Below are 26,460 nucleotides of genomic sequence, written 5' to 3'. Positions count from 1 at the left end.
CTTAAGAATTTCTCGAGATATGGCAAAGTTCGCAAAAAGTAAAATTAATTTAAGAGGTCCAAACTTTGTACCACTCTCTTGACCAAAGTATTATTGAGATCACATTTCCCAGACTGAGGCAACCCTCTACATTTTGGCGGTCAAAAATTCGAATGCGTCATGAAAAAGGCATGTTTGAGAGACAGTATGTTTTTGCCTCTGGTTTCATAACTTTAAATATCGTCTGCACTAATTAATTAGCATATTTGAAATATCCCCTTGAACCTTTAAGATTGAGTCCTAGAATATGATCATTAGATCAAAAGTTATTTAGGGTGATCCGTTTTTAATTTTGCTCACTGTACGTGCTATATTGATAAAGTTTACTTCACAACAAAATGAAATAAGTATACATATTCAATATTTTTTATTACAGCGATCAAAATTTCATATTTTCTCTTTTTCACAATTCCGTTGTGCTAAAATTCAGTTTGTTTCATTGAATTATTGAATGGAATAAATAAAATTAAATAAATTAAGTTATTTTGTAACTTAAAGTATCGTTTGCAATAATTAATTAGCATATTTGAAGTCGCCACCCTAAATCATTAAGAATGAGTCCTAGAACGTGAAGATCCGGTCATTAGATCAAAAGTCATTCAGGAAAGTCCGTTTTTTTTCCCGCATGCTATCCATAACCAATCCTATGACACATTCGAGCAAATATTCATTCCCATCAATCGTCACTTTGAAATAAACTTATGATTTGCAAAAAAATAGAAATATTATATTATAATAAATGCATAATCCTTCTTTACTTTCAGAGCTCCGTAACACAGAAACATTTTAACTAAATTTAGATTCTAGAAATAAATACATAACTCTTACATCTTACGAAACCTTATATAATGCTATATGAATCAATAATTTATTCCAGAATTTAATGCAACAATCGAATCTAAACCAGACAATCTAAATATAGCCACTATCTAAATATACGCAGGCCGCGATAACAGCTTCCCACTCTAACAATTAACAGACTCATATTCTGCCAGAAAGCATTTGAATTTGCATCAAAATGCCATTTTCGAAACTTGAAACCTTAATGCAATATTGTGAATGCACATAATATGCTCTATTCAAATGGCTCCAAGTTTTGTACCTCTGGCATATGTGTAATGAAATGTTCGCTTTGTTTGAAAATTAAAATAAGCTTGTTACAAAATAAGTTATTTTTTTACATATATTTTACGTAATAAAGTAACAAAAATAAAGTAAAAAATCAATTTTTGTTTAAAAAAAAACCTAAACATATAAAAAAATATTTTAGTAAAAATTTCCCTCACCGTTTGAATTTTCATTCAGAAATTACACTAAAACAATTGGCATTGGTCAGTCCATCATCATAAATTTCACGGTTAGGAACATTTCTCTACTTTTACGGTTTTGAAACCGTTAACAACAGATATATTTCAAAGACCGTGAATACAAAACTATACAATTTTGTTACCATTTACAACTAGCACAGTTTCTAAACCATAAAAATAAAGCTAGAAAACTGGCATTGGTGCTCTGTGAGTGCTGCACCATTTATGCATGAGTAATAGCTTCATATTCTAAGAGTCTGGGGTCACCGATTGTATGGGGTAGGACACTAGAAGCTTTTCACATGTTGAAGAAATAGAAGAAATATTGTGATATCAAAGCTGAAATTCGAACCCCTGTTCAGGGTCATGAGATTAACTGATTATAGCCCTCTCAGATAGAGTATGAACCCAGTTAATGGAACAAAATGGTTTCATAAAGTGGGCCTAATTGGAGTGGATAAAATTCTGGTTAATAAACCGCATTAGGTAAAAACAATCAATAAACGTTTTTTCTCACTCTTAACAGTTTGAATATAATATTTTTTATGGAAATTTAACTGTTTCGGTTGAATATGATAAACTAAGAATTAATTAAATTGATATTTAAATATTTTTAAAGAGAAATTTCTAGTAGTGTACTATTTTCAGTACTTTTTTTAGATAACATTTATTTCTTCTCTCCGTCAGTGAAACGAATGACTAAAACTCTCATAAATTTTTCTCGACTATTATCACTAAAAATTCACAAAACTATCTTCAGCTTTGGCAGAATCATCTACGTTTAAAAGCCAAGAGTGAGCATTTCCTCAAAATCAGAAAAAATACTCGTCTTTACTTACAGTAGGATATGAAATTCCTGAAAAGCATAAGACAACACAACAATTATATAGATATATAAATATAAGAGAAATATAAATATATATACATATAAGAAAAATATAAATATATATAAATATAAGAAAAATATATATATAAATAAATATTAGAAAAAAGGAGTAATAGTCTTAAAAAAAATACTCACTTATCGTCTGGAATCGAAACTGGCTAATATGCTCGAGAATAAAAATATCATTTTGTACCAAGCCATCATATCAGAAATGATTTTAAAAATCAGATCAAAATTTTGAAGAGCTACTCGAATACAGAATAAAGTTAGACAAACAAGTGATTTATCGGTTCCGTCGAATAGTAAAGACTTTAAGACCTACTGAGTGGATAAATAAGCATTATTAGCTCTAAATCAGGATTTCTTAGATTTAAAAATAAAATTATAAATCTACATGCAAGAAAGAAAAAATAGAATTCCGTTAGAATTACCGTACTGAATAATAACGCTTCCGATGAAAAAAGCCTTATTTTGGTAATAAAACCAAAATTGACGGTATTTAAACCATTCATGTATTAATTTTTCATTCATGTCGTAACGGTTCACCGGAAATTCAGGTTTTCAAAATCATAGTTCTTTTTATTAACAGATATTTAGTAAAAAAAAAAAACTTAAAAGCAAATTTAGCAGAATAAATGCTTTTAATGCCATGCTTAAAGGTAGCTTGGAAAAAATAACCAAATTTTACTCCACTTAGCAAATTTAATCATGGATACTAAAAACATATTTAATTATTCATTTTACTAAAATCATTATTAAAGAATTGCGGTGAAAATTAACGACCTTTTTAGTGTTCCCAAAGAGCCAGAAATATTATAAATTTTATCATATTCATTGAAATAGGCCTGAATTACATTCATTAAGACAAAAAGAAAAGTTTCGTGCATGAAAAATAGTGCATTATTTAAGAAATGAAACGTTGCAAGAATGGTTAGTAATGAAAGGCATAATGGTAATGGTGCGTAAATGGTAATGTTAATAAAATGGCGATTTTATTTACAGAAAATATGATTAATTTCAAGTGGAATAATTATATATTTTCAAAGGACGAATTTGTCAATAACTATTTCAGCAAGAAATAGAAATGGCAGAATTCTAGAAATAGTAAAAAAAATAACATTAGAGTGAAATTTACACCACAGCGTGAATAGAAAAAAATATTTATTGAAATAGCACGTTTGCGCCCTTTTGGCTAAAAAGGGATAATGATCCCGATTCTAGATGAATTCTCATTCCCCGTACTTTTATTGAAACACAAGGGTAAATGTTGTATCTCTTTTTTTCCTTACAAAAAAGGTAAAAATAAAAGTTTTTAGGCATCGAAATTTCATGTTTTTACAGAGCATGTAAGTAAAAACAATAATGAGTATAGGTAAGCATGATAATTCACAGTTGTACATTTTATACAAATAGCGCTAATTATACGACATTTTCAATTTTAATGCGATTAAAACTCAATATGATTTAAACTTTAACCCTATCTAGCTAAACTTTAACCCCTGAATTCAAACACCAACTATTAAAATAAAAAAGGAAGGAGAAAACAAACTGAATCATTTAATTCGTCTGTCCACTGCCTAATTTTTGCGGACATATCGAATAAAAGGCGGACTTAATGTTTCCAGCAAAGTCGCCAAATATCAAAGACACTGTAACATTAAATACGACTGGTACAGACTCTTTGAAATGTAACCTCTTTTCGGGTAGAACAGAAAATGCACTTTACCACATCTTGAATCCATTGGCTGCTAGCCAAACATAATGTAGTTTTCTACCGGACTCTCTTTCTGCCATTTTAGTTTGACTATCATTTCAACAAAGGAAGTGGTCTGGGAGTCCATTATTTTGTCTGAGAAACAGACTATCTTCAGATGTATGCCCATTTATTTCGTACATTTGTAGTGGAAGGAAGATAACGCGAAATCGCGTTTTAGAAATTTCTGAAACTTTCCGCCTTAAACTTTTTTTTTCAGTAACTATTTATACAAAGTTAGACTCAACTAATTCTTATAGTGCATTTATCAATCCTGCATTATTTTATTGTGTTTTAGTGCATTTTTATTCAAAACGAAATTTAGTTTCATAGTGGTTAATTATTCTGTTTAATATTATAGAATTGAAACCCCTTTGAAGACATTTCTTTCAATTTTTAATTAATTAATGCAATTACTATAATCTTATATCAATATTTGAATGTTCAAAAATAATCTTCGACCGTTAGAATTTATGAAAATTTTCCCTTGTTTATTTGTGTTTAGGTCCTAATATATTTTCTATTTATTTTACTTTATTCAGCAAATATGTTCAATTCAAGAAGAATGATTAAAAAAATTTTAATTAAATCATATAAATAAAATTAGATATCTGAGTCTGTTGCCCTAAGAAAAGAAGTACAATCAAAATGAAAAGAATAAGTTAATATTTATTGTTCTTTTGGATCTGTGAGAGCACTATAATGCTCGGAATGTTTTTTTTTCTTTTTTCGAAGTGATTTGGTAATGACTTTACTAAAATTAACGATAAAATATGGTTTTATAATACATAATAAAATATGGTTTTATAATACATAATAAAATATGGTTTTATAATAAAGGATAAAATTTGGTAAAGGTAGTAAAATCTGATAATTTTAAAATACTTTGGAGCATGGCAAGAAAACCAGTTAGTCGGTTAAATTTATTTGCATTTCTTACTAAATGTGTGGTAAAAAGAACTGCAATTTTGAAAACCAGAATTTCGGTAAACCATTACCATATGGACGGAATACCTACCAAATGAATGATTTAAATACCGCATATTTTGTCTTTATTATCAGAATTAGGGATATTTTACCAGAAATTTTATTGCCATGCAGTACGGTCATTTTACAAGAATTTTTTTCTGTGTAAAATGAATGCCATTTAGCTGACTAGATTATATAAATTTTTAAACTAATTAAAAAAATAATTACTTAATTTATAGATGCATGCAAAGTTTGTTGAAAGGTTGTTATTTTGTTGTTAATTGAAAGTTCATTTACAAGATGTTTATTTCTTTAGCTGATTTGGACAGATAGAAACTGATATTTAAGAAAAATTAAAAATTATAAATTTACAATCACGTTTATTGTACCCAATCATTTAATAATTGTTTTAGTTAATAGAGTAAATTCTTTGAATTCAAAACAAGCAGCCTTTTTGTCCGAACCACGCACAAAGAGTTGTTTCTAAAAAGAAATTATGAATGATTTGAAATGTTGAAACAAGGTATAAAATAACAAGTTTTAAAATAACAAGTTATACAACAAGGTATAAAGATATAATATTGAATGTAAGTTTGATTTTCCATTTTAAAATTTTAATTCACATATTTTAAATGAAAAGAAATATCAATGTGTTTTAAAATTGTAAACAATAAAACTTTGTCCTGATTGTAATTTCTGAAAAATAACAGACATAACAACATTTTTTAAGACCTCTGAATTTCTGTGTTATGTATTGCTGCTTGTAGTGTAAAAATTACGTAATATTGTTAGTTTCATTGTTGGAAAGCAAACCCTAAAAAATCTATTTTTTCCCGAAAACGGAATTATAATATTCTCTAAAGGCATAAAAATTTTATTCTTTTGCCATTAAAAAAATATACTATAATTACATAAATACTTTTTCTTCATATTTAAGAGTCGCATAATTAAAATCGCATATTATCATCATGTCATATTAGGGTCACGTACATATATATTCCCATTTTACCTATAAACTAGGAGGCCTCGCCCCCTGCTCGCTCGCGCTCGCCAACCCCCGGAATTGCTTTCGCAGTTCATTTCGGATTGCTTCGCAATCCTATGCTCGCTTTGCTCGCTCATTGGATACGTTCTTAACGTCTAGCTTTTGTATACTTTTTTGAACACTGAAGTTCCGAAGACTTTTTACTGCAGAAAATTCTAAACCTGAGCATTTCAATATTAATTTGAAATTGCAAACAGTTCACATATTTATCTTAATCATACTATTCTAAATTTCAGTTGTTGCGAAAAGTAACTGTTGTAAGTTTTGTTTTAAAGTCTTTCCCACCAGAGGGCTAAAACCATGCGTTGTAAAACAATATGAAATAGTACTGAAAGCCGGATGTAAAGCATCGGCTTCGATGAAGATTATTTTGTGAGAATTTTTTTGATAATTCAGTGAGAATTCACCCGATTAGACCTATGATGCTCACTACGTGTTCTTGCTCGCCGAAGCCTATCAATTAAGACGTATTAGCGTTTTATATAACATGGATTAGCCATATGATGCTCACTACGTGCTCTTGCGCGCCGAATCCAATCAATTAAAAATGAAAACTGTTGCCAGCGCGAGAAAAGAAATATCATCGGTTTTATTGATACATACATACGTACATATTAGCGTTTTATATAATATAGATAGATACGAAAATAAAGAATTGCAAATAATTTAGCTGTGAATAATTTTTTATTATCATGATCATATTAGTTTTAATTACGATTTACTTACATATGGATCAATATTTTTGATTGAATATTACGAATGATGATAGGTTGGAAAACATGCTCGTTTTAAATTTTCAAACCACAAAACATAATTATAATGTTTTCCTATTAACTTTAGTACCTTCATTGTCATTAGTGATTTTCAGTTTCCTATAATAATAATAAAAAGAATCATGATATAAAAAAATTCGTCATGATGCAATTCAATTCTTCTGTACATGTTACTCAACGTGGATAAAAATTCTTCGAAAAATCTTTGGAGTTTAAATATTTTAAAAGTAAAACGTTATAGATTTACGAAAACTGTGTAGAAGATTGGACTTATCAACAAACTAAAACAGGACTATATTTAATTTGCTAATTTTGCTATATTTACTTCGAACCTGAATAAAAGCAACATAGCTTAAACTACCGTACACAATTTTCTAAAACTATTGAAATAAATTTTATTCACATTAATCATTCACTTGACGGTGACCAATTACTTGTTCTCCTTTGTGAAATCGTTCGATTATTAGTTTAATTTAATGCCTTCCAAAACTAGAAGTAAAAGCAGACCAGTAAGAAAAGAGTTCGTCTACGAGAAATTCGATCAATAGAATTCTAATCTCAAAAGCCAGGTTCGAAGCTAATCTTCCACATGAACCAACCCCTCATGGCCAAAGTCCGCAGACGTTGGTGAAAGTTCGGAAGTGGCCTAAGCATCAGGTGGTTACGGATCGATGCAAAAGCACCTGAGGTGTGTGACGTCAGAAAAGGGAGTACTGGCTTTGCTCTTTCTTTTATCAGCCGTTTACCTTTCTGTGGGGACATCTTCCCCTTTATTCCGAAACTAAATATATATTTTATCCGGGAAAGCCAAAGGTTCTGACTCCTTATCTAATTTAATTTTTAAATTCGTATGGAACGGTTATTCTTGAAAGACAAAGAAAAATATTTTTGACATATTTTAAGAAAAGTGTATTTTTTAGAAGTTTCAATTCAAAATGAATACTAATTTTTTTTTTTGAAATTATTGTCTAAAAGGCAGCATTATGACATCCCTTAATTCATATACACATTGCATGTAGATTTAAAGACGTGGATTGGTGTCAGTCTATATAGTATTAGGTTCATACTGCGATGAAAATGATGTGATTATAAATTAAGAGAAAGCAATAATCACACTGATTGAGAAATAATATTATCTCATTTTATTTTTGTACAAATTTATAAGTGTGTGAATTCAATGTGCAAATAAAATAACAATCCGCTGCATTAATATGTGTTTTGAGTCTTGTGCTAAGAGAAATAACATGGTCCTTACTCGAGCCTGAGAGGGTAAGCGATCTATGGACTAGCGAAATTTATAAAACAGATCAAGAGCATGTTATTTCTCTTAACACAAAACTCAAAACACATATTAATGCAGCGGACTGTTATTGTATTTGCACATTGAATTCACACACTTGCCTCTTTCGAGGTTGGTAATACACTCACTAGTTCTCGTTGCTTACACAGAGAGCGCGCTGCTCACATACAAAACTGAACATACCGCCCCACATTGCACTGGTTCAACCAGGCAATCATTGTTATACCCAATTCACACATAAGTGACTTCATTAACATAAATCACTAAATGCAATTAACACCACAGTTTATAATGCAATAAACATAAACAAATAGAATATTAATTTTCATTTTATGCACACATAATTTATTAACCAATTTTATATCAATAAAAACACTAAATATATAACACATTCAATTAATTATAAATTTAATGATCTGGCATTGGTAAAACACATATTTTATTTGCACATTGTTATTTTATTTGCACATTGAATTTACACACTTGCCTCTTTCGATGTTGGTAATACACTCACTAGTACTCGTTGCTTACACAGAGGGCGCTGCTTGCATGCAAAACTGAACAATAAGAATATAACAAATTAGCCTCCATCATTTTTTTTTTTTTTTTTTTTTTTTTTTTTAATGAATGATTCAATGAATGAATGAAGGCAAAAGCAGCGAGATGTATATGACATGCAACATAACAGAGAATAATTAAATTTGAAGCATGGAGAAAAATCTTTTGAGGTTGTTAGAAATGAATCTTGAAAATTGGCATTTTCTAACGATGCCAACTGTCGTTAACTATTTGTAGTTCAAGTTGGTCATAAATTTTAAATTTTAAAAAGAATTATCAGCCAAAAATTGAAAGTTTAGAATATAATTGGTGAAAAATGATCGTACTCGGTTAAATAAATAAAAAAAATGTAAAAGGAAATGGACATGGTCTTATTCAAATTAAATGTAGAGGACTGTTAAAAATAAAAATCTTTTGCTTGAAAGTAAATTAAACAAGTAAATATGTCGGGATATTATTTTAATACGATAGTCAGCAAACTAAACAACTGTCACTTATTTGTAACAGAGTTCATGTTATATCTCCGGACAGATAGTTATTAACTTAGGTGCTGTCCACGTCATTTTACGGGGGTCAAAATTAGGAGTCAATCCTCATAAGCCTGTTAAAAAATAGAGCTTTCAATACGGGGCTAGGTGTTCAGCAATTATTGAGTGGTATGGTTTGTTATGTTAAGGTTTTTAAAGTCATTAAAAAGCTATCAAAGTCATATCTAATCCGAAGACCAAATGCAAATGGCTTATGTGTAATTCATTAAAATTTAATGGGCTTATTCTTAAACGGTTGGATAGGAAAATTCTCTAAACTTATAATTCTTATATAGATATGTGAAAAAATTTTTTTAATTGTTTAGTTGCCAGACAATATTTTGCAGTACCGTGGTGGGTAAAAGGGTTCGGATAGTCAAATTTATCGATTTTATCGCACACATGTACCATATACATGTTTAATATAAAAAATATTTAATTATTTTATAATACTGTTTCTTGTACTATTACATGTGTATAAGTGAGCCTTTCTTTTGATTAATTGAAATAATTTAAAACCAGATGACAATGATTAGAAATCTTTAATTGAATAAAAATCAAATTACAGTATTTTTGAAATCACGTGTCATATCATATTATTTTATTATTGTTATATTTTATTTTATCCGCAACGCCATGTGTCGAAACAAATTGGAGCTGAAATCAAGAACTTTAGAGGGAAAATTTATGACCTGTCGCATGGACTTACTGCAAGAAATGCTTTTTTTTCAAACAAAACCATTTTAATACAATGAATTTGAGGAAACTGTCAGTGTAATTCAGTGCAATCTTATGTCTCTCTCTGTTTGCAAGAAACACCACTGCATTAGAATTAACGCTCTTGAACATGAGCGTAATATGTTCTTTTGATAGCTTTAATTACTGCAGAACATATTTTATTTGCCTAAATGAGGGTAAAAGGTACCTAAATATGCATCATATACGTTTAGCAATAAAATTGTAATTTTTTTCTATACTTTTTCCTCATACGGAATTAAAAATAAAACCAAAAATATTTTTTCTTACTAGCTTTCTTTTTTTTTAGTTTTCCAAACTTATCTATTTAATTTTCAACAAATTCAATTATTCCTTTCAATTGACATCCATAAAAAATAAGATTAATGTTATTCCACGTTTTAAGAAAAATTCAGCAGTTAAAAAAAAGTGCATTTAAAAGCAATTGTTCCAATCGTATTAAAGCGTTTCTTTTCCGTTTTATCCGAAAGATCCAAAACGTAATGAGAGAAAGTATCTAATCACGTGTAATTACTTGAGTTGAAATTTAATTAAGGTTCTCCATTTCATTATTCTATTTAACATGAAAAGGTTGAAGTAGCATTAAATAGAAAAATTCAACATTTAGATCCACACGCTTTGGGAGATAAGTTTTCTTTTACTGCCGCAGTTTTCTTTTGCCACTTTTATTTGACTTTTCGATTCATCTTCTTATTCTTTTTTTTATGGAATATGTTGAGAATGTGACCTGAAAGTATTATTTATTTTTTAGAAGCCTTATCTTTCCTTAAAAAATTTTTTATCTGAAGATTCTTTTATATATTATTGAAAATATTATGATGTTATCTATCGATTGGGATACTTTTCATAGATATATAGATTCGTTTGCATATTATTCTCATTTTGCCTAAATACAATGAAACAATGCTTCATATTTATTTAAAAACAAAATGAAATATTCCGATCTATATATTTTCTAAATGAAATGGTATTAAACCAGTTTATATTCACTGAGCATTGTAAATGAGTAGGGGAATGTCGGGTACCCCCGCCCACTGTAAATTTTATATGTATTGAACATTTTTTCCAGTCAATGGGCCATCGGGCATTAATTGTTATATTAAAAAAAGATTATTTTCAAAGTTTCAAGTATTTATGCAGCTGGTAACATGGTAAACAATAGTTTTGAAAATATGTTGAATACAGTAGTCATGAAATTAAGAAAAATTGGTTGAATGTTTCGATTAAACTTCATTTTAATACTAAAAAAATAATTTTTTCCAACCATATAGCATTAAAGTATGTAGTCTTAAGTTTAATTTGCACAAAGAAAGAAGTTTATATGCGAAAAATTGTTCGAGTTATTACAAATTTACAAAAAAATTGGATTTCGGGTAGCCGCGCTCACATGAATGTCGGGTATCATCGCCCAATTTAATTTTGTCGATAAATGTACGGTTGCAAAGATTATTATTTCATTGCTTCAAATTTGAATGTTATATGCATTTTTAACAACAAATATTGTTGTTATTAAATGATTGTTATTAAATGATAGAATTCACTAAAAGTATATAAATATGTAATAAATAAAATAATTTTATGATAAAAATGATAAATGAGGTTTATCTAATGTCAATACATTGGTCATTTTCATCTACACCTGAAAAAACAGTCAAAAAACATAATTTTTGTAACTGGGCGGGGCTACCCAACACATTTTGAAAACAGGTGAAAATATGTTTTTTTTAAATTTCTATTTTTTTAAGTTAAACTATTCTTGTTTTGGTTTATTCTTTTCGCATTATTTAATTAGATGATAAAACAATAGAAACATACAAAAATATTGATTATTACTCAATATTATACAGAAATATAAGTAATACTCCTTAAGTGGGCGGGGTTACCCGACTCTCCCCTAAATATTTTTAATTGTTACTGACATTTAACTTGTAGTACATATGAAAATAAATAATTTCACTTGTAGTCCTGCATATAATATTTCACTTCTGTAACGCCTTCCCTTGCCTCCACGCATTTTCCAAGTTTAATTTATGGTAAAATTTGAATTGTACACTGTATAGGATATATTTTTCAATTAAAAAGCAGATCATTGTCGCAACAACTAGTTGACAGAAAGGAAGGTTACGCTTCAAAATTTCAATGCGTAGTATTTATAATATTAATGTAAACAAAGCAGAATCTGGAACTACTTATCTTCACTACTTCCGGTTCGAAAGCTTACAGCTGCTTATAATAAAGCAATTTCTGAGCTCTAATCAGCTGCATTTATTCATAAAATATGAATGATATTAAGCAATTCTGGTGAGTTTGAATTGGAAATTTGTTTTAGTTATTTATGTAGATTGATAAGAAAAGGAGATATGTTGCTATATCTAGAAAGAACTAGCTTTTTTTGGCAGTCCTAATTTGGTTTCTTTTGTCTTGTTTATTTATATTTGTTCTTGTTGCAAGCGGTACAAAGGTTAGTGTTAGCATTTTGTTAGAGTAGCGAGACAAAGTTTATTTTGTGAATTATCACTTAGATTTAAATTTTGCAATTAGTATATTTTTTGGAATTTTAATAAGTGCTTTATTGCAGCTTTTAATCTAATAATAATTTTTAGTTTTTATGTTTGCACATGTTATGTTTGTACTTGTTTACTGTTTTTTCAACATTAATGTTCATTCTTATGAAACTACATGTACTGTCTTAACTATTATTTGTTTCTTTATTATTTACTGTAATTACTGTTAACACAGTGAACACGTTGAGTCAAATGATCTCAAAATACATCGTACACAGTAGCTTGAAATTTGGGGGGATATCTAGTGTAGAAAACGTCATTCATACAAACGGCATTAAGGTGGTAATGTGATCTGTGCTAGGCCAAGCTCAGGAGATAGAGCGCTCACTTTCCAATGAGGTGAGCTGGGTTTGAATCCCAGAGGTGGCTGATCGATACGAGTCCGCATCCGGCTTGCACCGACCACAGTGATGACGTAAAATATCATCAGTGGTAGACGGATCATGGGTTAGAGTCCCTTTGCCATCAGGCTATCTGTGGGAGGATCTCGTGGTCTTTCTTCCCCGTAAAACAAATGCGGGTTAGTTTCATGAAAAGATTCCTCCACTAAGGCAAATTTCTCCTAATACCTGACCCAGCAGTTCCCTTGTCTTCTGAATTGGGTTCAAAATTACAAGGTTACGGAGTTGAACATTAGTGGTCGTGAACTCAAAAAATTGGGTCAGCTGTTCAACGACGGTTATAAAAAAAAACTTCTAAAAGAAAGAAGGCCTCAGCACGGCAACTATAAACAAGAAATGTTATCCTTTATTAATCCAAACGTAGATGACATCTTTCGTATTCCCCCCACTCCGTAACTTAGTTGCCCGAACATAGTGTCATCTTTCTTCACTACGCGGTTCATATTCATTATTATCCGAGAGGAGGCCTCCTCTCCTCTAGGAGCTGTTGACTAGGCACGGGTTAGCTTCGCTTCTCAAACTATCTAGTACTCACCGAACTGAAAGTGGGTGGCCCTCATCAAGGCCCTCATCTTAAGCCCTCATCAAGGATAAATCCATGAAAAAGATGGAACCGCAAGGAAAACTTATTGCAATTTCAGTGCCAGCATGAATATTTTTACAGTAATAATTTATTTAAAATTTTCCTGATATTTTTACAGTCTCATATCTTTACTGTATATATTATTTCTTCAGTGCCCTCGACGAGCCACCTTTTTATCGTTACTGGTCAAGGTCGTAGAGGTTTTTCTCCGGTAAATAATAATTCTGTTTAATTTTGAAGTAAATTATCCAATATAACCGGAAATCTTTAATTGAACTGCAGAAAGATAAGAAAAATAAAGAAAGATATTTCATTGTTTCTAGAATAGATAACTTCATAAAGCTCAAAACAATATCGACTTTTGACAATGTGATTGCTCTTGTCATTAAGAACTTCTGCTAGCAGAATCATTCTTCATTAAACTCCCATTAATGGTCTGTCGAGGCTGGTGGGATATTTACTCATTGTTTCTAAATAGTGTAGGGATCATCAAAAATAATACTCATTAGTGCACACTCAGAGAAATCAATTTAATGATAAACCATGTATGGTGCCTTAAACCAAAATATTGTGAAATTTTGCTATAATCCTAATAAAATATTGAATTGAATCATGTTTTCGCTCAATGTTAGCAATAGAATCATATATCATGTAATGTGGTTTAAAATGCGGTTTAACTCAGCAGAATTCTAAGATTGCAGAAAATTTGGCCCACAACAAAATTTATAACTGTATAAACTTCAGAAGTGAGCTATTTCACATAAATGTAATATTCGATCTATTTACTTTTCAATGCATATTTCATGCAAAAATGTACAAAAATGAATTAAAAAATATCATTGTTTAAATTGACTAGATACAACTAAAAAACATCTAAAAAAATTGTTGGATTTCAATTATGTAAGAGCTGAATCCAGTTTTTGATATTCTGCCTAAAGATATACTTAGAGAATTAATTTATAACTTTAGTGTTCTTTTAGACATGCAATTTCTAATACATAAGAATTAAGTTTGGAGCTTTCAGAGGCTTAAGAGACAGGCAATAAATTTGGAAAGAGTAAGAAGTGGTAAAAGTATCAATTTTAGATAAGTACTTTATAGAACAACAAGAGAAACTCAGTGCAATTTCAGTGCCATCATGAAAAATTATTAGAAGCTGAAAGCATATCTTTAATTATTGTAGGGTAAGCGACAAATTTAACCTTTTAGAATTGTACATACAACGATATGTCATAATTCAACGATATGTCAAATTCTTCTGTTATAGAATAGTTCGCATTATACTGTTTATAATTTTTTTTAAAAGAAGAGGCAATGAATAAATACTGATTCTATTGATTAAATTGGTAATAATTATTAAGAATTTAATCAGAAAGATTACGAAATTTCTTTTAGTTTGTATTAAAAAAACACTTTAAAACTGCGCACTGGTTAAAACAAAATAAAAACCAGTTGGTTCTTTTTGATTTGACCTGTCCACTTTTAGATTTTTTTATTCATTAACGATGTAGTAAAAATATTCATATATTTGAAAAATACAGAAAATTTTCTCACAATTTCATATTTGAATAATAAATATCCAATTGGCAGTTATGCGAATTTAAAACATTAAACTTTTTTTCTTCCACAAAGTCTCGCAACAAATGATGAACGAAAAATAGTTTTTATTTTTTATATTTCATTCATTGTATATGTTGGCGCTTTATTAGAATAATCATCAAGGAAAATGTTACTTTTTTTGCAATTAAAAACTTATATACTATCATAAGCTATTTTCAACCCACTTTCAATTTCAGCAATTTTCAGAAATAAGAATTACTCAATAACCTTTCCTCATTTTTACTATTTTTATCGTATATAATAATTAAACGAACTGTATAATACATATTGTACAATATATTACATATTATATTTAGTAGCTTAAGTTTCCAGCTACTTGCAAATATACATCTTATCTAGCAAAAGAACGAATAAAAAATGCAACTTCCACTAAATCGATATAAATGTAACCCGTTAATATTGATATATACTTGTCTAGCATAATTAAAATTTTTATATTCGCATATTTATATTTTTATATTCACAGAATGACATAAACAAAACAACTAGAGTAAATAAAAATTCGATGGAAGCTGTTTTTACGAATAATAGAACTAAAATATATGATAAAAGGTATGGAATTGTTTAAAAAATTTTATGTTTCTGCATAAATGCCTCACGTGAAAAAAATTTCAAAAGACTAGTATACCTCGTAGTGTAATCTTAATTCAACAAATATTGCTGAAATGAAACATAAAACTCAGCTTTAAACCAATAAATCACGTAGAATTAATCATTTATTCATGCAACAAATATAATCGTAAAAAGATAAGTCAAAATATGTCTATTCACATTCCCTAAATCAACTAACCATTAGTGTTAAATGTTGCTAGAGGGCACTGAAAGCACAACTGAAAGGAAAAACTTCAATAAAAGCGGCTTGATGACGTCAGAGTGGATCTTTAAGTAATTTAGTTCAATGTGTAAACCACGGACGTAAATATATTTTTTTATATAAAGATTTATTATTTTCAAAGTTTCATTATTTATTCAATTTGTCTAAAATTACTATAACAGATTTAATATTAAAAAAGATTATTTCACATAGCTTGACTTAGGAACAGAAACACTAAAGAACTTACCTTGAAGCCAGAGTAGCTAAAGACCACACAATGGCCAATGAAGTTGTGAACATCAAAAGCCATATAGTATTTATTAGTTAAAAAAAATAACGACGAAAATTACCTATATAACTCAAAGTGATGTTATCATGAAATACTTAGAATAAATTATAAGCTTAATTTCAGGTACAAATGATAATATAAAACACAAATTATAATGAAAATAGGAAAAATTGTAATTAAAAAAAAAAAAAAATACCCACTAAAAACTTCTAACATTTTTATTTGTTTATTTATTTAATTTTTTGTTTAAATAAAACACACTCAATATGGGAAAGAAAACGATAATCAAAAATCTTTAAATTGTTGTTAGAAAGCGATATTTAAAATTCATAAAAGTGCTTTTATAAAGCGTTATAATTTTCATTCTTATTCTTATTTCCAATGAAAAGTATTCAGATATTTAAGGTGAATTCAAAGAAGACATCTCATGCAGACTCGGTTAAAATCTTTTGAGGCACGTAAGTCGATATTTTAACTTGTTCCTTCATTTTTAATGTTCATCAACTTAAAAATAATTCTATTTCCATACGCTATAAATCGTTTTCGCAATAGTTTGGTTTCGTTAAGAGCCATACTATGATGGATATTTAGTTTTTTTTTTAATAAAAATGCTCGAAATTTAAAATATAAAGCAATTAGTAAAAATATATAAAATATTAAGCTAATAGGATTACTAATAACGCGTATACCATTATTTCCTAAATTCAAATTTTCTTTAATTAAATTTTTCTAATCTTGCAACAATGCAAATTATAATAAAAAAGTTTATCAGAATAAAATAAATTTTGATACCTATTTTCTATGATGAACTTAAAATCTTAAAGATGAAAGAACTTAAAAATATGCTGGTAATAAAATTATGCTCCCAAATATTATATAATGTGTAATTTTTAATATAAAGATGTTTTATAGACAAATTACTACCAATTGTAAATTTTTAAGACTAAATTATTGTTAAATAATTCAATTTTATAATTATGTAGTAGATTTTAAATTTTACCAAGTCTTTACTGGCAGAAGCAAACAATTATTAAACACTTATTTTATGATTTTAATTCAGAAATTCTTAAACAATTATAAACAGCTTTTATAATAATCTTAAGAATAAAATGAAATAAATTTCAGGACAGGGAGATAATTATCAAATGGAAACTGATATTAATTCGATGATGCTTTAAACTGATTTTCATTAAAGGTATAGTGACCTCATAAGACAACAACTGGTATTATTACTTCATATTATTTTATTGCGTGCATGCGAGGAAGATTGTTCAGTAAGATTTTTTATTATAATCTTTTGTATATAAATCAGAAAATTTTTTTAATATTTCGCTATTGGTAATAGAATTCTATGCATTAAGACAAAAGATTGTTCTGCTCTTGAGCTATCTGATACTATTTATTAGAAAGTGTTTATCTCACTTTTGAGATTTTTTACTTATCTCTGTAGTATTTAAAGCCTTTCAAATTTCTTACAATTTTGAATTATTTTTATTAAATTCAGAAAGGTTGCGATATCAAATATTTTGATCAAAGATTAGAGAATCGTTTTTATGGAGATTGAATGCAATGGCTATTATGCGAAGCTTTGGAGTTAGAACGACTACCGTCATAAAAGAAAAATCCAGAAGCATTGCAAATTACAGTCTACTAGAAGTCAAAACTGATTTGGATGCTTTCAAAAAAATATTAATTTTCAGTAAATTATGTCAGATCTTACTTATTACCAATACTTATGACTTACTCAGGAAAACAATTTAATGTTTTAGTTTTTACATAACTACAAAGTGAAAAAATACTGAAAAATTCGTCCTCTGTTTTAATCATGAATGAATAATAATTGAAGATGGACCTTTTTGACATCATCCAAAAGCGTTTTTAACCTACTCGGACTCTTGCAATAGAAAGTCATTTGGAAAAATTTGTTGGTGGTTTTATTCCTGTTCACAGATGAAACATTATCTTTAGTAAAAGCATTTAATTCAAATTGTACAGAGCACAAAAAAAGTGAACCACCCTGAATAACTCTCACGTTCTAGGACTCATTCTTAATGATTTGAGGGGTTGTTCTCAAATATTCTAATTAATTAGTGCAAAAGATATTTTAGTTACGAAATCAGACAGAAAAACGTACTTCCTCTGAATATACATACCTTTTTTTCAACGGATTCGGGCTTATGACTCCCAAAATATAAGGGGTAGCCACAATTTGGGAAATATGGTCCTCATAGTTTGGTCTGGAGAGCGATCCAAAGTTTGGAATCTTTTAATATTAATTTTACTTTTAGCCTATTTCACCATATCTCGAACTCTTTAAGCGAATTGAAAAATTTGTATGAGCAATTATAAAATCCGTTTATCAAACAAAATTCCATGCAAAAACGAAATTTTAGTAAATATGTATTATATTTTATTATTTTACTTAATAATAGTATTTTATTAACTGTAAGGTATACAACTGCTTAAACTATTTTAAAGTATGTAAATTAACATGGAAAATTAAATATTTCAAAATTATGCAAAACACTGTATGCCCAACAATTCAATTTTCTTGCATTTATTAAATAAAATAATAAAATTCAATAAAAAAAAGTTTTTGCATGGAATTATCTTTGGATATTTGAATTTTACAATTGTGCTCAATTTTTTTTTTATTTCGCTTAAAAAGTTCTCGATGTATGGTAAAATAAGCAAAAAGTAAAACTAATATTATTAAGAGATTCAAACTTTGGATCACTCTCCTGACTATGAACACCATATTTCCCAAATTGCGGCTACCCCCTTTATTTCGGGGGTCAGAAATCCGAATCCGTTGATAAAAAGTATGTTTATATAGCGAAAGTACGTTTTTGTTTCTAATTTCGTAACTTAATATATCGATAGCAATAAATTGGCATATTTGAGATCACCCTTTCAAACCATTGCGAATCAGTCCTAGAGCGTGAAGATCAGATCATTAGATCAACAGTTATGCTGGGTCGGCCATTTTTTACTTTTGGCACTGTACATTGAAGTTTGTAACTTACATTTCTGTCCCATACAGTCGCACATATCTCCTAAATATCTTCGATAATCTATAAGACAAAAAATACTAGATGTTTCCAAATCCAACAGAAGTCTCCTTAAATATTTTAATAATACAGCCGACCGGCCTGTGTAGGGGCACCTTCATCTGTCCTTGCATCAGAAAGGTTCTGGGTTTGAATCCCGGGAAAGGCATGGATGTTCTTTCCTTCTCTGTACTATCTGTCCTTACTGTGGGAGCGACGTTGGCCCACCTAATATGGTGCCCCTAGGTCAGCATAATCGCCTTGCATATGCCTGAATTGACGGATGTTAACACAGGTGGGCATTGGAAAAATATATATATATATATTAATATCCATGGAATTTTTGTTAGAGATCTAAGGGTTGTCCAACAGATATTTGGTTTGGTGATACCGTATATCTCAAAAACATCCAACAGATAAAGTGATTTACAGCAAGTCTCTGAGGGATATACGGCACATAACATTGTAATCCAAGAAACTTCGAGAGTTGTCAATCGTGTATAATATCTGATGGATATCTCAGGAAGATATTCTAATTAGTTATTTGGGAGTTATCATAATCCTAGTAAAGCTTGACATAATTAAATTTATTGATTTGATATAGAGCATATATTTAAACCTTACATCGCATTACTATATAAATCTAAGTCAACGGTAAAGTTAATGCTGCAGATTTGAAGGGTAGACACTTTAAACTATTTGTAATTTTGTGTCTTTGTCAGGTTTTTAATTACTTCTGCGTATTTACGTACTATTATATTTTCGCACTTACGCAGTTAGGAGGTTTTTAGCTCAATTTCATTAAAAATTAACTCGTGAATTCAGATAGTTTGGCATGAATTTATGTTACGCAAAACTAATCATATAAAAGTGTACAATTATTCTACGATCTCCTCATCTATGACATAAAAAATCGTTAACTTGTGGTTAAACCTTATTACCATAATGGACTCTTACGTTTTCTAATAAAAATTGCTGCCATTTATTCGCCTTTTTTAAAAAACAAGAGTGTCAACTTTTTTCTGGAGGGGTAGTTTTTTATGTCGTTACCATAAATGAAAGTAAACAATGTTGTATGAAAGGTTATACAAACGGGTTCCAAAAGCAAAATAATATGCATTATATGTTCCACGATTTATGATATCAATACTGTATATTAACTGTACAATCGCAAATATGTTTGTAGTGTATTTATTATTTTTGTAGTCTATTTGCTACTTTTGTGGTGTATACATATATATATGTAGTTCTTTCAGAACTATTCTCTCTTCGTTAACATTTTCTGCTATCAGAATGATTTTAGTACTTAAAATAGTATACACGATATCAAATTCATTAATGTGTCTAATATATAATTATATTATCACATTTAAGAATTTTAGTTATCAGAAATATCTAGAGTTGAATGCGGATTCTTTTGTGTAGCATCAAATCAATACTTTAATTTTTATAACCATGTTTCCTTTTCAGTTACGAAAAGAAAAATTAAATATGGTAATGAAAGCCAAAAAACGTGTATATGACGGTATATTGATATTTTTGTTAAACATTTTGCTTAATTTCAAGCAGTTTTTAATAATCATACGCGTATATTTTTTTAGCATAAACGATATTTTAATTGGCATAAATAGACAAAACTCTACAGACAAGGTAGACTCTACTGTACCAACTGTTTTCATGTTAGATAATGGAGTTTAACTATTTTAATCAAAAGATGTGTGTATTCTCCTGTGCAGGAGTACTATTATTAAGTTACTCGATTAATTAAATTTTATCACAGAGTATTTTTTTGTGAATTTAGTTTTTTATGAAGATTTGGTGAGATAATATAAACATAAAAAAGTATAGTAAACTCTTGAAAAATATGGAAATAATGTGTAAATATTATTTAAATGAATTTCGACTTTTAAAGCAATGTTCCTAATACAAGACTGGTGAACGAAAGCATATGTGAAAAGTAAAAAGCAAATTTTTGGGCATTAACAAAAAAAATCAGTTTCAAATTGACTTTTAACATAATTATTTTAATATTATTTTCTGTTTCATCCTCTACTATCTAATCTAAATTAACAATTTCAAAACAAATAAATTATTTAAGATTTCTTTTTTAAAATCTTAACTTTTTAGCATACGAAAAATATCACAAAAAGCTGCTCGTAAAAAATAAAGTTTCTCGAAAAGCTCCTTTTTTACAACTGGTATGAATAAATATGAAAAGGATATTCAAATTTTGTTCGATCTTCCATTCACGAAATACTGCCATCTTTAAAATAAAACAAAATCATTCCTCGGCAGTTATGTTCGAAACCGTATAGAAAGAACCTAATTTATATTTAATGTCACCGTTTGACGACTTATCAGGTACCCATATAAAAAAGAACGCCATACTCGTTCTTGTCATTGTTGGTGTGATTTAAGATTCTCGTAACTCTTGGTTCTTGCCACTGATGATCATACTTACTGCTACGGAGGACATTTTTAATGCTTTCCAATACTGTTTCCTGAACATAAAGAAGAAGAGATTTTCAGCAGAAATTCAGTTACTTTTCCTTTTTGCTAATAAGAAACGAAAGAATGCATCGATTAAAAACTTTTATCTTAAATTTCTGTTCTTCATTATATTAGATCGATAGTTTAAAACAAGATAGTGCACAGTGAACTTTTTCTAACGATTATGGCGGTTTTTCCGAATAAAAAAAAATTCTGTTAAAATCGGCTTTAAAATTTTTACTATTCTCTGTTTCTCTGATCTCTCTGTTTCAGCAGAATATTTTTAGCCAAACTTTTTGTTTTTAAATGAACTATTTTACTTAAAATAGAGCCTTAAAGTGAGAAAATATGCACAATATTGTTATTAAATACATGATACATTTGGCACACAGAAATGACACATTTTGGAAACCTTTTCGGATTTCTCATTGATTGAAAACTTTTAACCTTAATTTCTGTTCTTCATTATATTAGATCGATAGTTTTAAACAAGATAGTGCATAGTGAACTTTTTCCAACGATTATGGCGATTTTTCTGAATAAAAAAGAAATTCTGATAAAATCGGTTTTAAAATTTGTACTACTCTCTGTTTCTCTGATCTCTCTGTTTTTACTCTTAGTTTCAGCAGAATATTTTTCAGCCAAACCTTTTGTTTCTAAATTGATTATTTTACTTTAAAATAGAGCCTTAATGTGAGAAAATGTGCACAATAATGTGGTTAAATACATGATACATTTGGCAAAATTTGGCACATATAAATGACACATTTTGGAAACTTTTTCGGATTTTTCATCGATATTGAAAGCTTTTATCCTTAATTTCTGTACTTCATCATATTCGGTCGATAGTTTCAAACACGATAAAGCAAAGTGAACCAATTAAGGCTAAATTTAAAATAAAATAGAAATTCTGATGAAATGGATTTTAAAATTTGTACTACTTTCTGTTTATCCCTATTCACTTTGTTTCTGTTGGAAATTTTTTTTTCTCTATATGACTTAATTTATATTAAAATAGAGCACTAAAGTTAGAAAATGTACAGTATATTTTGGAAATAAGGCATAACTTAAAAATGCACAGTTTGGAATCTTTTTCAGATTTTCAGTTTTAAATTTCCCTTGTCGAACACAATGAAACACGTTAAAATATTTTTCGGTGATTATCTTGTGATTAATATTTTTAAATAAAGCAACAATTGAAAATTTAATGTCACTTTTTTCATATAAATAATATGAATACGATGTTTTCTTATGCACTAATTAGCAATGTGGAATATTATTAGCATCATTCGCCCTATAATAGGTTTTAAACCATTGAGTATATATCAAAATATGGCAATTCAAAAAGTTCATGTACTGAAAGTAAATTTATACGCATAAGTTCGAAACAATTAATCTGAGCATGTAGTAAATTTTAACACTATATACTGCTTTAAAATTTAAAGGAAGAAAGATGCTTTATTTTTAAACAATGTTAAAGATAAAAACAACAATAATAATTTGATCTGAGAAAAAAGAATTTATCAACATTTTGAATCAAAATAAGCTAGGCTTTAGCATTAATCGATATTCACGTTCACTGCTATATTTAAGTTTAAAATTGATATAATTATACTCAGCTAAATTTTGTTCTACCTTGAAATAGAGATTTAGAAATAAATTTAAAACTTTGTTATAAAAAAAATTTATTATAATTTTTGTGGAGGACAGTGATATGATTGACAAATGGTCTGACTTACATAAATGAAAAGATTATTTATCATATAAGACTATTATTATTATATTTATTATGTATAACAATATTATTATATATTATTTACTACAATACACATTTATAATTGAAAACTATTATAATATAATTTGTCTCATATTATTTTTACTTTAAGTAAAGATTCAGAATAGAATAGGGTATTAACCATACTTTTATTGAGTACATCAATCTATTTGATACATTTTTCGCAGCACATAAATAAAAGATGCGGCTCAAAAATCAAATTTCATCTAATAAAAAAAAAATAATAATTCAAATAATTTCGGTTGTAAAATTGTTTCAACTTTAGCTTAACATTCTTTAAATTTAATGGGATATTTTAATTAATTTTCACCAAGTCTAACAACCACGAAAGTAATTTTGTTCAGTAAAATTTAAATAAAATAATTGAGCCTTTAATGAGAATAATTTTATCCTTTGATATATTTACACACTTACTCATTTTGATCAAACAATTTCGAAAATGATATTATCCTTACTAATAGCTCCTACTGACATGACGTCACACTTTTTTTTTCTTGAGGATCATAATATGTTTTTAGCCTTTGGATAGAATCAGAGGTTCAGTTTATCTAATAATAATTACGCTAGCCCGAAACCTTTTGTTACGGCAATAAAAAATCACCCTCAATAACATAACTTCGTAGCTAATCGCATTGCATTTTTTCTCACTCGTAAATGGGCAAAAATGGTTTTATTACACTTTTATCGATAAAATTTAGTGTTCCTTTTAATGAGGTTGCCATTTTTAAGAAGCCTAATCACTGTGCTATAATGAATTTAAGAATTGCTGTTCTCATAACGAGACGAAAGTTTTGTCATTTTAATTTAATAAATATAGCACCAATATATATATTTTATCTTTTAAATTCCTTTCAATTACTAAAATGTATCTAAAATGTATTTAATATATATAATTCCTGCTTTTTAATTGCAAAATTATGAATACATAATTTATGACTATTTTTATATATTTCTTTTTAATTGATTTCATTTTTTTTTTCATTAGCAAATACATTATTTCAACTTTATTATGTAAATACCCTTGGTAGATTAAAAAATATTTTTTATGTTTTATTTACTTATCGTTATTTGCTAACAAAGTAATTTATCCAACTTAAATACCAATAAAAATGATAAATACATAAATTCGAAAGAAAATTTATTTAAATAATATAAGGTTTTAGAAAAGAACATGCTTTAAGTAGTTGCACTTTTATATATTTTAATATAGATTATTCATTTTTGTTAAGAAGGATTTATGTTGAAATTCAATTTATGAAAAATCAATGCTTATCACACAAATCCAGATTGTTTTCCCTGGAATTGTGTCTGAACTTTTATTTTTACTTCTGATAAAATCAATTACGTTCTAAGTTATTTAAGACATTTAGAATATTATATATTAGAAATATATCTTGATTATTGGAAAAAATAATGTTAAATAAATTAGACAAACTTGTTTTTTTTTTAAGGAACGTGTTGCTTTTATTCTTAATATATAATTTTTTAATTTTTTTTACAGCGAACCAGGTTCATTTGTAATATGAAATTTAAAATTTCATGCTATTGTAAAAATATTAATTTTATTTAATTTACTTATAAGCATTAATCTGAAACAAAACGTAATTTTTAACTATTTTCTACGCTGTCTTATTTGAGAACCTTCCTTTTTTTCTGTCACGCAATTGTCTACTGGCATATTTTAATTTTTCTAATGTTTGAGTATCTTAGGGAATCACTCGCCGTCTTAATTATTCAGTACCAGAGGAAATACCTAAGAATATTATATAGAAAATTATATATAAATTACAAAATATTTTCTGTAATATTTATTACTAATTATTATAGGAAATATATGAAAATTAATAACAAATAAAATAAGAAAATTATTTTCTAAAATTAATTGAGTAGTTAATTGTACTAAATTTAAACCAAACCAAAGAAATGAGCAATAATTTTTAACGATACTGTGCTGAAAATTGGAATTTAAATTCTCAAAAAATCCAATCAAGTAGTAAAATTTTTTTTAAATTTAATACGAATTACTTTATAAAAATTCGGAAGAAGCGTCCTTAGAAATTTAGCAAAAATAAGAAAAAGCTTATTATGCTTAAGAAATTTAAATTACGCTATGAAAATTTTTTAAAAATATGAACCCCGAAGACATTAATATATTTAATCTTTTTTCTTTCTTACAAGCCAACATAATGAAACATAAAAGAAAATACTAAGTCTTTTGAGATCATTTATACATAAATATGTAGTATATCCATTATTATATTCCTTTGTACAGAAAATAGCAAGCAAACTAAACCGAGTTTACGACGGAGAAATGATTTTTCCAATGATTTATTGATATGAACGCAAAGAATGCTCTGAAAGCAAAACTTAGTTTCGTTTCGCGTTATAATCTTTAGCGAACACTAATCCCATCCATCAGGATGAAGAAGAGAAGAAAAAAATGGCTTACACCATCAGAAGCTATTTTTTTCCTCATCAAAATTGACTGGCAATATGAGGAACCGTAAACAAAAAGTGGCACTCCGGAAATAGAGATCCAGGAAAACCATTTTCGATGACCAATCAGCAACAACTCTTTTTTTTATCCAATCAGAAGATAGTCTCTTAAGGTTAGAGCTTGCACAAACTTTCCCCAAAACTTGTTACTTCGCCGTTGCCTCAAAAGGCCTTCTCTAGTGCAGTAGATGTTATCAAAGATAGAAGGGAAGTGGTCCTTGAGGACTGTGCATTAGTACTCTCGCCTGTCCGCTTCATTAAGCTAGTTACTGTCACAGGTCATCGAGAACAAGTGGGCTGGAATGGTGAGAGTACTTCTAAGTTCCGCCTACACTTGCCTACTGTTTCTCCCCTAATCAAGCGAGTTATTCATTAAACAAACATTTGATTATTTTTCTACCTTATATTCCGAAACAACTCAGAACTGATTTAATAGCTAACTTTT

General features: G+C 28.4%; 1 protein-coding gene across 2 annotated transcripts in view; it reads left to right on the top strand.

The window, feature by feature from the left end:
- Window positions 1-26,460, top strand: part of LOC107456457 (neuropilin and tolloid-like protein 1) — a 324,895-nt gene that overhangs the window by 76,281 nt on the left and 222,154 nt on the right. The gene's annotated exons all lie outside the window — the stretch shown is intronic.

This window comes from Parasteatoda tepidariorum, chromosome 1, assembly GCF_982258835.1.
Source record: "Parasteatoda tepidariorum strain Cologne lab strain chromosome 1, Ptep-v5.0, whole genome shotgun sequence".
NCBI classification, from domain to species: Eukaryota; Metazoa; Arthropoda; class Arachnida; order Araneae; family Theridiidae; genus Parasteatoda; species Parasteatoda tepidariorum.
This window is presented reverse-complemented; position numbering and strand designations above follow the sequence as displayed.